This window comes from Triticum aestivum, chromosome 7B (genome assembly GCF_018294505.1).
Source record: "Triticum aestivum cultivar Chinese Spring chromosome 7B, IWGSC CS RefSeq v2.1, whole genome shotgun sequence".
Taxonomy (NCBI): domain Eukaryota; kingdom Viridiplantae; phylum Streptophyta; class Magnoliopsida; order Poales; family Poaceae; genus Triticum; species Triticum aestivum.
Window position 1 is genome coordinate 433,526,745 of NC_057813.1, and position 10,894 is coordinate 433,537,638.

At 42.4% G+C, this 10,894-nt stretch overlaps 1 pseudogene; it reads left to right on the top strand.

The window, feature by feature from the left end:
- Positions 1-8,770: 8,770 nt before the first annotated feature.
- Positions 8,771-9,444, top strand: LOC123158027 (zinc finger protein 36-like; annotated as a pseudogene).
- Positions 9,445-10,894: the final 1,450 nt, after the last annotated feature.

The window sequence follows — 10,894 nt, forward strand, 5'->3', positions numbered from 1 at the left end:
GATATGATCAACATAGTGATGTTCACCATTGAAAACTACTCCATTTCACGTGATGATCGGTTATGGTTTAGTTGATTTGGATCACGTGATCACTTAGATGATTAGAGAGATGTCTATCTAAGTGGGAGTTCTTAAGTAATATGATTAATTGAACTTAAATTTATCATGAACTTAGTCCTGGTAGTATTTTGCAAATTATGTTGTAGATCAATAGCTCGCGTTGTTGCTTTCATATGTTTATTTTGATATGTTCCTAGAGAAAACTGTGTTGAAAGATGTTAGTAGCAATGATGCGGATTGGATCTATGATCTGAGGATTGTCCTCATTGCTGCACAGAAGAACTATGTCCTTGATGCACCGCTAGGTGACAGACCTATTGCAAGAGCAGATGCAGACGTTATGAACGTTTGGCTAGCTCAATATGATGACTACTTGATAGTTTAGTGCACCATGCTTAACGGCTTAGAACGGGACTTCAAAGTCGTTTTGAACGTCATGGGCCATATGAGATGTTCCGGGAGTTGAAGTTAATATTTCAAGCAAATACCCGAGTTGAGAGATATGAAGTCTCCAACAAGTTCTATAGCTAAAAGATGGAGGAGAATTGCTCAACTAGTGAGCATGTGCTCAGATTGTCTGGATACTACAATCGCTTGAATCAAGTGGGAGTTAATCTTCCACATAAGATAGTGATTAACAGAGTTCTCTAGTCACCATCACCAAGTTAGTAGAACTTCATGATGAACTATAGTATGCAAAGGACGACGAAAATGATTCCCGAGCACTTCGTGATGTTGAAACCAACGAAGGTAGAAATCAAGAAAGAGCATCAAGTGTTGATGATTAACAAGGCCACTAGTTTCAAGAAAGGGCAAAGGGAAAGAAAGGGAATTTCAAGTAGAATGACAAACAAGTTGTCACTCCCATGAAGAAGCCCAAAGCTAGACCCAAGACTGGAACTGAGTGCTTCTACTGCAAAGGGAATGGTCATTGGAAGCGAAACTACCCCAAACATTTGGCAGGTAAAAAGGATGGCAAAGTAAACAAAGGGATATTTGATATACAGATTATTGATGTGTACTTTACTAGTGTTCATAGTAACCCCTCAGTATTTGATACTAGTTCAGTTGCTAAGAGTAGTAACTCGAAATGGGAGTTGCAGAATGAACATAGACTAGTTAAGCGTGAAGTGACGATGTGTGTTGGAAGTGGTTCCAATATTGATATGATCATCATCGCACACTCCCTATACTTTCGGGATTAGTGTTGAACCTAAATAAGTACTATTTGATGTTTGCGTTGAGCATGAATATGATTTGATCATGTTCATTGCAATACGGTTATTCATTTAAGTTAGAGAATAATTGTTGTTTTGTTTACATGAATAAAACCTTCTATGGTCATACACCCAATGAAAATGGTTTGTTGGATCTCGATCGTAGTGATACACATATTCATAATATTGAAGCCAAAAGATGCAAAGTTAACAATGATAGTGCAACTTATTTGTGGCACCGCCGTTTAGGTCATATTTGTGTAAAGCGCATGAATAAACTCCATGCTGATGGGATTTTGGAATCACTTGATGCTTGCGAACCATGCCTTATGGCCAAGATGACTAAGACTCCGTTCTCTGGAACAATGGAGCGAGCAACTGACTTATTGGAAATAATACGTACTGATGTATGCGATCCGGTGAGTGTTCAGGCTCGCGGCGGGTATCGTTATTTCTAACCTTCACAGATGATTTGAGCAGATATGGGTATATCTACTTAATGAAGCACAAGTCTGAAACATTTGAAAAGTTCAAAGAATTTCAGAGTGAAGTGGAGAATCATCGTAAAGAAAATAAAGTTTCTACGATCTGATCGGAGAGACAAATATTTGAGTTATGAGTTTGGTCTTCAATTAAAACAATGTGAAATAGTTTCACAAACTCATGCCACCTGGAACACCACAGCATAATGGTGTGTCCGAACGTCATAACCGTACTTTATTGGATATAGTGCAATCTATGATGTTTCTTACCGATTTACCACTATAGTTTTGGGGTTATGCATTAGAGACGGCTGCATTCACGTAAAAAAAGGGCACCATCTAAATTCGTTTGAGACGACACCGTATGAACTGTGGTTTGGCAAGAAACCAAAGTTGTCATCTCTTAAAGTTTGGGGTTGCGATGCTTATAAGAAATAGTTTCATCCTGATAAGCTCAAACCTAAATCGGAGAAATGTTTCTTCATAGAATACACAAAGGAGACAATTGGGTACACCTTCTATCACAAATCCGAAGGCAAGATATCCGTTGCTTAGAATGGATCCTTTCTAGAGAAGGAGTTTCTCTCAAAAGAAGTGAGTGGGAGGAAAGTACAACTTGATGAGGTAACTGTACCTGCTCCCTTATTGGAAAGTAGTTCATCACAGAAATTTGTTCCTATGACTACTACACTAATTAGTGAGGATGTTAATGATGATGATTATGAAACTTCAGATCAAGTTGTTACTAAACATCGTAGGTCAACCAGAGTAAGATCCGCACCAGAGTGGTATGGTAATCCTGTTCTGGAAGTTATGTTACTAGACCATGATGAACCTACGAACTATGAAGAAGCAATGGTGAGCCCAGATTCCGCGAAATGGCTTGAGGCCATGAAATCTGAGATGAGATCCATGTATGAGAACAAAGTATGGACTTTGATTGACTTGCCCAATCATCGGCGAGCCATTGAGATTAAATGGATCTTCAAGAGGAAGACGGACGCTGACAGTAGTGTTACTATCTACAAAGCTAGAATTGTCGCAAAAGGTTTTCGACAAGTTCAAGGTGTTGACCACGATGAGAATTTCTCACTCGTATCTATGCTTAAGTCTGTCCGAATCAAGTTAGCAATTGCTGCATTTTATAAATCTAGCAAATGGATAAACAAAACTGCATTCCTTAATGGGTTTATTAAAGAAGAGTTGTATATGATGCAACTAGAAGGTTTTGTCAATCCTAAAGGTGCTAAACAAAATATGCAAGCTCCAGCAATCCATCTATGGACTGGTGCAAGCATCTCGGAGTTGGAATATACGCTTTGATAAGTTGATCAAAGGATAAAGTTTTATACAGACTTGCGGTGAAGCCTGTATTTACAAGAAAGTGAGTGGGAGCACTACAACATTTCTGATAAGTGTATGTGAATGACATATTGTTGATCGGAAATAATGTAGAATTATTCTACAAAGCATAAAGGAGTGTTTGAAAGGAGTTTTTCAAAGAAAGACCTCGGTGAAGTTGCTTACATATTGAGCATCAAGATCTATAGAGATAGATCAAGACGCTTGATAAGTTTTTCAATAAGTACATACCTTGACAAGATTTTGAAGTAGTTCAAAATGGAACAGTCAAAGAAAGAGTTCTTGCCTGTGTTACAAGGTGTGAAATTGAGTAAGACTCAAAGCCCGACCACGGCAGAAGATAGAAAGAGAATGAAAGTCATTCCCTATGCCTTGGCCATAGGTTCTATAAAGTATGCCATGATGTATACCAGATCTATTGTATACCCTACACTGATTTTGGCAAGGGAGTACAATAGTGATCTAGGAGTAGATCACTGGACATCGGTCAAAATTATCCTTAGTGGAATAAGTATATGTTTCTCGATTATGGAGGTGACAAAAAGGTTCGTTGTAAAGGGTTACGTCGATGCAAATTTTGACACTGATCCAGATGACTCTAAATTTCAATCTGGATACATATTGAAAGTGGGAGCAATTAGCTAGAGTAGCTCCGTGCAGAGCATTGTTGACATAGAAATTTGCAAAATACATACGGATCTAAATGTGGCAGACCCGTTGACTAAAAAGTCAACTTCTCTCACAAGCAAAACATGATCACACCTTAGTACTCTTTGGGTTTTAATCACATAGCGATGTGAACTAGATTATTGACTCTAGTAAACCCTTTGGGTGTTGGTCACATGACGATGAGAACTATGGGTGTTAATCACATGGTGATGTGAGCTATTGGTATTAATTCACATGGCGATGTCAACTAGATTATTGACTCTAGTGCAAGTGGGAGACTGAAGGAAATATGCCCTAGAGGCAATAATAAAGTTATTATTTATTTCCTTAAATCGTGATAAATGTTTATTATTCATGCTAGAATTGTATTAACCGGAAACATAATACATGTGTGAATACATAAACAAACAGAGTGTCACTGGTATGCCTCTACTTGACTAGCTCGTTAATTAAAGATGGTTATGTTTCCTAACCATAGACATGAGTTGTCATTTGATTAACGGGATCACATCATTAGGAGAATGATGTGATTGACTTGACCCATTTCGTTAGCTTAGCACTTGATCGTTTAGTATGTTACTATTGCTTTCTTCATGACTTATACATGTTCCCATGACTATGAGATTATGCAACTCCCGTTTACCGGAGGAACACTTTGTGTGCTACCATACGTCACAACATAACTGGGTAATTATAAAGGTGCTCTACAGGTGTCTCCGAAGGTACTTGTTGGGTTGGCGTATTTCGAGATTAGGATTTGTCACTTCGATTGTCGGAGAGGTATCTCTGGGCCCACTCAGTAATGCACATCACTATAAGCCTTGCAAGCATTGTAACTAATGAGTTAGTTGCGGGATGATGTATTACATAACGAGTAAAGAGACTTGCCGGTAACGAGATTGAACTAGGTATTGAGATACCGACGATCGAATCTCGGGCAAGTAACATACCGATGACAAAGAGAACAATGTATGTTGTTATGCGGTTTGACCGATAAAGATCTTCGTAGAATATGTGGGAGCCAATATGCGCATCCACGTTCCGCTTTTGGTTATTAACCAGAGACGTGTCTCGGTCATGTCTACATAGTTCTCGAACCCGTAGGGTCCGCACGCTTAAAGTTCGATGACGGTCATATTGTGAGTTTATGTATTTTGATGTACCGAAGGTAGTTTGGAGTACCGGATGAGATCGGGGACATGACGAGGAGTCTCGAAATGGTCGAGACGTAAAGATTGATATATTGGACGACTATATTCGGACTTCGGAAAGGTTCTGAGTGATTCGGGTATTTTTCGGAGTACCGGAGAGTTACGGGAATTCGCCGGGGAGTATATGGGCCTTATTGGGCCATACAGGAATAGAGGAGAGAGGCCAAAAGGAAGGAGGCTTGCGCCGCCCCTCTGGTCCGAATATGGACAAGGGGTGCAACCCCCTTTTCCTTCTCCTCTCCTCCTCTTTCCTTCTCTCCAATCCAACAAGGAAAGGAGGAGTCCTACTCCCGATGGCGCACCCTCCTCCTTGGCCGGTCGCCTCCCCCCAATAGACAACAATTGATCATTGATCTCTTAGCCGTGTGTGGTTCCCCCCTCCACCATAGTCTTCCTTGATAATATCGTAGCGGTGCTTAGGCGAAGCGCTGCGTCAGTAGAACATCATCATTGTCACCAGGCCGTCATGCTGACGGAACTCTCCCTCGACACTCGGCTGGATCGGAGTTCGAGGAACGTCATCGAGCTGAACGTGTGCAAGAACTCGGAGGTGCCGTGCTTTCGGTGCTTGATCGGTTGGGCCGTGAAGACGTACGACTACATCAACTGCGTTGTGCTAACGCTTCCGCTTTCGGTCTACGAGGGTACGTGGACAACACTCTCCCCTCTCGTTGCTATGCATCACCATGATCTTGCGTGTGAGTAGATTTTTTTTTGAAATTACTACGTTCCCCAACAAAAAAGAAGTGGGAAGAGAGGATAATCCTATGTGACTCCTCTTCCACATTTAAACTGAGCTCGCAAGGCACAATTTAGAAGGATAAAAGAGGTAGTTGAGGACACAATTTGATTATTCCAGTAGAACCTTTTATTCCCAAACCCTTTCTGCCCAAGGATGGCCATAAGAATTTCATGCTCGAGTCTATCAAAAGCCTTTTTCAAATCTAGCTTTGAAATAGCAGTAGGATGTTTGAACTTGTGGCATTGGAACATATACTCGTATACCCCAGGACTACAACCTTGTATTGTCCTAAAACCAAAATGGTTAACATGCATCAATTCCGGGATGATGGATTGCAATGTGTTAGTTGGGAGCTTGATAGGAAACTCTAAAGAGAAAGGGCATACAATCATTGACTCGAGAAGCACCTGCCTTTTTGGGATTAGAGAAATGAAAGAGTCATTCATAGTTTGAAGGTATAAGTTTCTCTTATGAAACTGGTCACAAAGATCATATAAAACTTTTCTTAAAATGGGTCAACTTTTTTTTGATGACATTTGTATTTAAACCATCGGGTCCATGAGATTTATTAGAAGGTAGTTCCTTGATGATAGCATCAATCTCTTCATGGGTGAAAGGTTCTCCTAAAAAATCCAAGATAGTATGGGGCTCCAAGAGACTAAGAAGTTCATGAGGAATATAAAAATTGTCAGTCTGACCCAATCTTCCTTTAAAAGCATTGATGACCCACAAGTGTAGGGGATCTATCGTAGTCCTTTCGATAAGTAAGACTGTCAAACCCAACGAGGAGCAGAAGGAAATGACAAGCGGTTTTCAGTAAGGTATTCTCTGCAAGCACTGAAATTATTGGTAACAGATAGTTTTGTGATAAGGTAATTTGTAATGGGTAACAAGCAATGAAAGTAAATAAGGTGCAGCAAGGTGGACCAATCCTTTTTGTAGCAAAGGACAAGCCTGAACAAACTCTTATATGGAGAAAAGCGATCCCGAGGACACATGGGAATTATCGTCAAGCTAGTTTTCATCACGCTCATATAATTCGCGTTCGTTACTTTGATAATTTGATATGTGGGTGGACCGGTGCTTGGGTACTGCCCTTTCTTGGACAAGCATCCCACTTATGATTAGCCCCTATTGCAAGAATCCGCAACTACAAAAGAAGTATTAAGGTAAACCTAACCATAACATGAAACATGTGGATCCAAATCAGCCCCTTACGAAGCAACACATAAACTAGGGTTTAAGCTTCTGTCACTCTAGCAACCCATCATCTACTTATTACTTCCCAATGTCTTCCTCTAGGCCCAAATAATGGTGAAGTGTCATGTAGTCGACGTTCACATAACACCACTAGAGGAGAGACAACATACATCTCCTCAAAATATCGAACGGATACCAAATTCACATGACTACTAATAGCAAGACTTCTCCCATGTCCTCAGGAACAAATGTAACTACTCACAAATCATATTCATGTTCATAATCAGAGGGGTATTAATATGCATAAGGATCTGAACATATGATCTTCCATCGAATAAACCAACTAGCATCAACTACAAGGAGTAATGAACACTACTAGCAACCTACAGGTACCAATCTGAGGTTTTGGTACAAAGATTGGATACAAGAGATGAACTAGGGTTTGAGAGGAGATGGTGCTGGTGAAGATGTTGATGGAGATTGACCCCCTCCCGATGAGAGGATCGATGGTGATGACGATGGTGATGATTTCCCCTCCTGGAGGGATGTTTCCCCGGCAGAACAGCTCCACCGGAGCCCTAGATTGGTTCCGCCAAGGTTCCGCCCCGTGGCGCGGAGTTTCGTTCCGAAAGGTTGCTTATGATTTTTCCAGGGTAAAAGACTTCATATAGCAGAAGATGGTCACCGAAGGCCTGCCAGGGGGCCCACGAGGCAGGGGGCACGCCCAAGGGGGTAGGGCGCGCCCCCCACCCTCATGGACGGCGGGTGGCCCCCCTCTGGAACTTCTTCCGCTCAATATTTTTTATTAATTCCAAAATTGACTTTTGTGGAGTTTCAGGACTTTTGGAGTTGTGCAGAATAGGTCTCTAATATTTGCTCCTTTTCCAACCCAGAATTCCAGCTTCCGGCATTCTCCCTCTTCATGTAAACCTTGTAAAATAAGAGAGAATAGGCATAAGTATTGTGATATAACGTGTAATAACAGCCCATAATACAATAAATATTGATATAAAAGCATGATACAAAATGGGCGTATCAACTCCCCCAAGCTTAGACCTCGCTTGTCCTCAAGTGGAAGCCGAAATCGGAAAATATGTCCACATGTTTAGAGATAGAGGTGTCGATAAAATAAAATACGGACATGAGGGCATCATGATCATTCTTATAACAGCAACATATATATATATATATATATATATATATATATATATATATATATATATTCATATTATTTCTTATGCTAAAGTAACAATCTATTCACAATGTCAAGTATGAATCAGAAACTTCATTGAAAACTAACAATCTATAATCTCGGTCATTGAAGCTATTGCAATTTATCATAACATAGGAAAGAGTCAATATAAGAGCTTTTCAGCAAGTCCACATACTCAACCATCATTTAGTCTTTCACAATTGCTAACACTCACGCAATACTTGTGGGTATGGAGTTTTAATCGGACACAGAGAAAGATAGGGGCTTATAGTGTTGCCTCCCAACCTTTTACCTCAAGGGTAATGTCAACAATAATAGTTCATGCTAACTTACATCCAATTGGATATATATATATATATATATATATATATAGGCTATTCTGTTACGCGTAACAGAATATTATTCTGTTACCCTTTTTGAACTGACGAATTCGACGGGTTGAACTGATGCTCTCATTTTTGTCGAACTGATCATCCTTTATGGGTCGATGCTCTGTTTGGACCTATGTTACTGGACTCATGGCGTTTCATCCCCGCAGCACAGTCACCACAGCTGCCGCCGCCGTTGAGGAGCTCTAGCTGCTCGCCCTGAGGGCCTTCCCGGGCGCCAACTCCATGTACGACGCGGCGGCCTCACGGGTGGCGGAGCGCGTGCCACCATGGTGCGAGCAGGTGACGGTCCGCGGGGTGGTGGCGGACTAGACCGACCTCTCCCTCTCCCTCTCCCTGGTTCCCACCGCCACGCTAGTGCTCAACAAGGACGACTACCTCGCCATCTGCCTCGCCGCGCTCGCCGCCACCGGCAAGGAGCAGCAGGCGAGCGCGTGGAACCCGTCCCCCGCGCCGGCTCAGGAGCTGCGGTTTAGCTGGACGGTCTACGGGAAGGCGTTCGCGTCGTACCAGGTGCTTGGCGGGCACAAGTCTAGCCACCGCAAGCCACCGCCCACCGGAGAGCGTTGCATCACCGCGCAGGCATCCGCGGGCGCGGGTCGGAGGCGAGCGCGGCGGCGTCCTCGAGCGGGAGCAGCGGCGGCCCGCATCAGTGCACCGTCTGCGGGCGGGACTTCACGACCCGACAGGCGCTCGGAGGGCACAAGCACTGCCACTACTGGGACGGCACCTCCGTGTCCATGTCCATGTCCATCTCCGTGTCGATGTCCTCCGCCATGCTGAGGAACTTCGACCTGAACCTGATGCCGATGCCGGAGAACGCAGGGGTGAAGAGGCGGCCCGAGGAGGAGGAGGTGCAGAGCCCTCTCCCCACCAAGAAGCTGAGGCTTTTGCTGTAAAAGGAGAGATGGCCAATGGTCAACCGCCCCTTGATTGATTTGTTCATTTGTTGAATTTGATTAGGTATCACCATGATTTGTTGATTTGTTGTATTTATATATAAGGACACACAGATATTAAAACTATGGGCTTAATTCCATTTCCATGCTCCAGCGCCCTTCTCTGATCTCTCCTTGTCCATGGTGAGTCGCGCTTCCCGATTTTCCTGGGTCGTTGTTGCACTGTCAGAAGAACTTAAACTTTGGCATTGCTCGCAAGACCGTAGCACCAAGGTTGCGGTCACTGACTGAACCTAGCTAGTCTGCATTTTATTTTTGATCTTGATGAGAAAGATATTTACAATTGAGTTTGTAGTCACAATCGGTCTTCAATTTAACTGATGATTTGGTGGTGAAACTAAACACTTTCAGGTACTGATGATCGACTACAAGCTAATCTACCCAAGTGGGACTGCCACTGCCGTCCTCATAAACGGGTTCCACACACCTCAAGGAGATAAGAATGCAAGGTCCGACCCTTTTTATTTTTCCTTTCCTTTGCGTGAAAAGGACACCTTCTTATTCCCAGCTACGATGAATCAAATTGTGTTTTAACTGTTTAAAAAATGCTTTAGAAAGGATGGCCCAGACTGATTCAGAATTTCTTTCAACCTTTACCGCAACAGGCAGTAGGTCCGTGGGACTCCTCAAGTACTTTGGGATCAGCTTCTTCCAGTGGTTCTACACCAACAGTGACGTATGTGGCTTCCTCCAGTTTCCCACCTTCGGGCTAAAAGCCTGGAAGTTAACGCAACGCCTATATGACTTCTTCTTTTTTTTTCTCTCGCTGAACAATTTTTAAGTTTCGGTGGTTGAAAAATTAAAATGCATGAGAGAGTTCACCATTTTAAATCCTCGATGATTCCTTGGCTAGATTTTTCTTCGACTTCAGCCTGACGTATGTTGGCGTCGGGATGATCTGCTCGCACCTCGTCAACCTCTCCCTCCTCTTTGGTGCTGTCCTCTCCTGGGGTGTAATGTGGCCGCTCATGAGCAAGTAGGAGGGGAAGTGGTACTCAGCCAAGGCGTCTGCTAGCAGCATGACAGGCCTTTCAACGGTTTATGATATCATCATCCCCGAACTTGCATCATTTGTACCGTTGAACTGAATGACATTTTTTATAAAAGAAAAATGTTTTGTTTCTTTCTTAACTCACATTTCTTGCAATGATGTTCTGGACTTCTTTTGTTTTGCGACTTGAACTTTTACCAACTTGAATTACCGTGTATGGATGAGCACTTGAACTTATAGAAGTGAAAGTTTTGGGTTTTAAATTCATATTTGATTCCTTGTCCGAACTTATGGTATCATCATTATTGAACCTGCATGGTTTGTGTAGCTGAACTAAAATAATTTTTTACCCGAATAAATATGTTTTGTTTTTTGTTTGAGCATAATTTCCTCGGGTCC